The sequence below is a fragment of the Phalacrocorax aristotelis genome, chromosome 29 (genome assembly GCF_949628215.1).
Source record: "Phalacrocorax aristotelis chromosome 29, bGulAri2.1, whole genome shotgun sequence".
Lineage (NCBI taxonomy): Eukaryota > Metazoa > Chordata > Aves > Suliformes > Phalacrocoracidae > Phalacrocorax > Phalacrocorax aristotelis.
Window position 1 is genome coordinate 995,034 of NC_134304.1, and position 5,000 is coordinate 1,000,033.

A 5,000-nucleotide genomic window follows, 5' to 3' on the forward strand; every position below is an offset into this window, starting at 1 on the left:
GGCAGCATCCGCGAGAGGGGCTCGACCGGCGGCACCAACACCGGCGGAGCCGGCTTGCCGCGAGGCCCCTCCGATGCGCCCGGGGCCGCCTCATCAGCGGGCGCTGCTGGCAGGCCCGGATCGGTCGAAGAGGAGCGGGAGGTGCCGCAGGCCAACCCGCTCCGTGCGACTCGTCCGTTGAGCGAGCTCGACGGGACCGGGGAAAGCCCGCGGCAGGCTTGCCTCCCCGGTCTCCTAGCGTTCGACAGCGCCGGCGACCGCCACCGGCCACCGGTCTTTGCCCGCCCGACAGGGAACAGCTTACCCCGGGGGAAGGGGACAAATTTAAGCGATCCCCCGGGGGGATGTGGGCCCAGGGAAAAGCCGCTGGAGGCCGCACGGCGCCGGTCGCCGCCACCCACCCCCCTCCCCCGCAGCCAGCCAACCGGGACCGGCTGGCCGCCGCTCGGAAACCGCCCCCGCTTCGCGGGTTCCAGCTTTAAGGCCGGAGAAAAAGGAGGAACGAAGTGCCACCGCCACCTCGCCCGGACGCGCGCCATCCCACCACCAAGCTCTCCGGCAGGTCGAGAAACCGGGGCAGGCCAGACACCGCGGGCCGCCACGAATGGCTCGTGCCGGGCAAAGGAGGACGAGGCGCCGCCGCCAACGCCCGTGCCACACCATCGGACCCTCGCGGGCCGGGGAAAGCCGCGGCGGGCAGGCAGGCTCGACTCCCCCTTTTCCCCAGCCGCTTAGCGTTCGAGTGCCGGCAACCGCTGCCGGCCCTTGCCCCGTCCCCGCAGAAGACTGCTTCGGCACACCTCGCGCCGGTCGGCAACGGCCACCGGAGCCCGCCGCCGAGCTCCGGTTCTCCACACCCCCTCGGACCCACCGGGCTGCCTCGCAGGTCTAAGCGCCGGGGGCTGGCCGTGCCTAAGCGGGCAAGAAGCCGAGCCGAACCGCTGCGGGAACCGCCAACGAGAGCCGCAGAGCGCCCCAACTTCCCACCAGCCGAGGCCCGGGCGTTGCAACCGCTCGCTAGCGCCGCTCCGGAGACGAGTCACCGCTCGCTCCTATAGTACGTACCGACACTTCCCCGCCCGGAAAAACCTCCAAGAGCCTCGCCTCCGCCCACCGGCCAGGCGAGTCAATCACGCCGACCTTTACCATGACGTAACTGGAGGCAGCGAAAAACAGCGACCCCTACGAAAGCTCCGACGTAGTGGCGTGGACGGCAGGTCTACCCCTGCGCCCCGCGAACGCGACCAAGTCCCGCCGGAGCCCGGTAGACCTGACCCTCCTTTTCACCGGGCGCTCCGGCGGCCGCCACGGTCCCCGGAGCCGGGTAGACGTGGCAGCCGCCACCACGGAGCCGGGTAGACGTGGCAGCCGCCGCCGCCCCCCCCCCCCCACGGATCCGGGTAGACGTGGCAGCCGCCGCCGGCCCCCCCCACGGAGCCGGGTAGACGTGGCAGCCGCCGCCACCCCCCCCCCACGGAGCCGGGTAGACGTGGCAGCCGCCCCCACGGAGCCGGGCAGACGTGGCAGCCGCTCCCCCGGAGCCGGGCAGACGTGGCAGCCGCTCCCCCGGAGCCGGGCAGACCCGACCGTCCTTTCCACGGGACGCTCCGGCAGCGACACGCCGTGGTCGCCGCGCACCGCCAGCGGCCGCCACGCTGCCCGGAGCCATGTAGACGTGGCAGCCGCCTGTTCCGGCGCCGGGTGGGCCCGGCAGCCAGCCCCGGAGCCGGCTGGACGCGGGTGGCTCCCCCGCTCCTCGCGTAGCCAGGTAGACGTGCCGCATGCTCAGTGCTCCGCAGGCAGGGGTACCGCGTGGCCGGCTCCTCGCGGCCGCGGGGTGTTGGGTCTGGGCGGGGGCGGGGGGGTGGTCGGTGGGGGCGAGGGGAGGGGTGCGCGGGCCGGCGGGGGTAATTTCTGATCATCTTCTTTCCCTTTTCGCCTCTTCTTCCCCCACGAGTCTTACGTGACTCTGCGACGCGGGCCACCCTGGTCACGCGGCGGTGGGGGCCGGGGGGAGGCGGCTCGGGGTCTTTTTTCTTTTTTTTCGCCCCGTTTCCGGGATTTAAGCGCTTCTTATAATGGGAGCTAGTTTAGACGTGCCGTTTCACTCGAGAGGTTTTTACCTTTATCGGCTTCGGCAGGAAAAAAGTCGACGAAAGAGGACTGAAAATTACTGAAACGTTCCTTTTCTTTAAGCGCGCGCGCTCACCCCCACCCCCCACTCCCCCCTCCTCACCCCCCCACCCCCGCCCCCCCGCCCACTGTGAGACGGTGGCTGCCGTGCGCTCACGGGCTTCACGGTCCCGGCCAGCCCCTCCGCTCGCTCCGTTCCTCTCCCCCCAACCCTTACCCCCACCCCCAGCACACCCTCGGGCTGGCGGGGGACCGGTTAGAGGCAGCAGCTTGTGTTCACGAGCCACCCGGCTCACCGGCGCAAGTTCGCCGTGCGCCGGGAGACTTCGGGACCGGTCGCCCCTAGCCAGCTTCGGGTCCCGGCGCCGCCGGGTGCTCGCCGACTTTTGGTTTTGGTTTATTTCGGGTTTGTTCGTTTGGTGCTTTGTTCTTTTTCTCTCTCCCCTCCCCCTTCCCCCTTCCCCCTTCCCCCTTCCCCCCCCCCCCCCCCCCCGCCGCCCCGTTTCACTGTCGTTTGTAATTTTTAAAAATAAATCGATTAAAATACGTGTCTGCGATCCTGCAGACTTCGTGTGTGTCTCCTTCCCCCCCCCCCCGACACACGCTCCGATGCACGCGCGCCTGCATACGGGGAGACAGAGTGGCACCCACAGGCACCCGCGCTGCATTTCGGAACCGGCGGACCGGTGGGTGCGGCCCCCGCCGACCGCAGAAGCCCTGGCGCCGCGGAGCAGCGGGGGGGGGGGTGGGGGGGGGGTGGGGTGGGGTGGGGTGGGGTGGGTGGGTGGGCTGGTGGGGGGGGGTGGTGGAGGGACGCAGCCGCCCGCCCTGCGCAGGCGCGCACGCCTCGCTGCTCGGCAGCCGGGCCCCCGCCCTCCGGGAAAGGGCGGCAGTTCCCGCCTCGCTAGGCTGACGGTCCGGCGCTCAGTCGCGGCGAGAGCCGCAGCGGGAAAGGGAGGCCGGCGCAGAGGCGCAGAGAGCGGTCAGCGAGCAGGTGGGGAGCCCGGCGCAGAGGTAGGCTGGGGAGAGCGAAAGGGTGTCGCTTTTTGGAGGAGATTTCCATCGGGGTCGCTCGGCGCTTTTTAAGTTTTATTTTTATGGGTTTGGTTTCCCCCGCCTCCCTCCCTCCCTCCCCGTTTCGCGTCCCTCAGGTTTTCCGCCCCCGGCAGGGGCGGGCAGACGCGCGGCAGGGCGGGCGAGCAACCGGCTGACGGCTTGACTGAGAAAGAAAGGAGGCGTCAGGGACACCACTAGGTTCCAAAGTCTCCCGCCTGCCTTCCCCGGGGCGGCTGACCTGGTAGTGGAAGGCGGGGGGGTGGTGTGGGGCGGGGTTTGGGGGGGCGGGGGGGACGGCGGTGGCGGCGGCGGCGGCGGCGGGAGGTGGGGGGAGAGGCCGCGTGGGGGGGAGGCGTGGGGTGGGGAGCAGCTATACTAGCCGTGAAATACATGTCTGGGTGGGCGGGCGGGCGGGGGTAGCTAGACCACCGGCCGCGAGCTTCGTGGCCAGCGGGGGAGGGTCGGGGGCGAGGGGTGGGGTGGGGCAACGGCGGCGGCAGCGGGAGGTGGGAGGAGAGGCCGCGTGGGGGGGAGGTGTGGGGTGGGGAGCAGCTATACTAGCCGTGAACTACATGTCTGGGCGGGCGGGCGGGGCTGTGTGCTGGGGGGTTGCGTCGGTGGCACGGGGGGGGGGGGGTGGGGGGGTGCGGGGCGGCGGGGCCGGGGGGGTGGGGGGGTGTGTGCGCGTGCGCGCGCAGTACGGACAGGGGCACGCACGAGCGCCTGCGCGCGGCGCCGGGGGGGGGGGGGGGGGGGGGGGGGGCGGGCTTCGGGCCAGCCTCATTCGGGATGTCGGGCACGCAGGGAGGGAGACGCGGAAAAGAGCTGCAGATCACCCCGCCTTCTCTGTTACAGCCGGCGTTGCCAGCCACGTACGATGCCCGGCCTGCGACCCTGCCTGCCCGCGGGCGGGATACGCGCTCGCCTCGCTTGCTTGCCGGTCAGAGCCGTCCCTGGGAAAGCAGCAGCCGCCTGCCTCGGCCTGGGCAGCGACGGGGGGGTCCGCCGGGCCCGGCGCCGGCAGCGTGGGCAGCAGGGCCCCTGCCGGGGCTGGCCGAGAGGTGGCCCACGCTTCCAAGGCCCGGCCGCCGGCCAGCGGTCGCGTGGCGGGCGGGCCGCGTTCGAGCGGCGAGCGCTGCCGAGAGGACGGTCCCGTTCCGCCCGGGCCTCGAGGGGACGTGGGAGGGGCCCCGCGCCCCCGGCCGAAAGCAGCGGGCGCCGACGCCCGGCGCCCGGGACAAGGCCGGACCCTCCCCACGCAGGCGGCGCGGAGGCGACCCGCCGCGGCCGGGCCGGGAGGGACCCGATCCGGTAGCGGCCTCAGCCGGCGGGCTGGACGGGGAACGCGTGAGGGAGGGCCGCGCGACACGCGCGCGCGCACATGCACACGCACACGCACCCCCCCCCCCCCCACGCGCACACACCCCCCCCCCCCCCCGCATCACGTGCCGCCGCGTGCTACGGACGATTACCGCACGTCGTCATAAGAAGTACCGGGACGGGCAAGGCGACGCAGATACGGCTCGGTAGGCGTCGACAAGTTGTTCGCTGACAGAGAATTGGTGACGAACGGGTGAGCGGATGGTCGGCGACGGACGCCGCCGTAGCGACGCGCGCACGCGTTTGCGCGTACGGCAGCGGAGCTCGGGGACGAACCACGGAAGCGCCGGTAACGCGGTTCCGGCGACGACGGGGAACGACCGCGCACGGCCTCGTAGAGCGAGAACGCCGCGACGCGATGCGACCGTCGGGCGTGGCGCGACGCGAACGCGCGACCGTGGTAAGCGTTACCGTAAAACGGGGGGGGGGGG

General features: G+C 72.2%; 1 long non-coding RNA gene across 1 annotated transcript; it reads left to right on the plus strand.

The window, feature by feature from the left end:
• The first annotated feature begins 2,993 nt into the window (after positions 1–2,993).
• Positions 2,994–4,597, plus strand: LOC142048942 (uncharacterized). The gene is made up of 3 exons (XR_012657566.1): positions 2,994–3,147; positions 3,303–3,430; positions 4,045–4,597. It is a non-coding gene; the product is annotated as an uncharacterized LOC142048942 (long non-coding RNA).
• Positions 4,598–5,000: the final 403 nt, after the last annotated feature.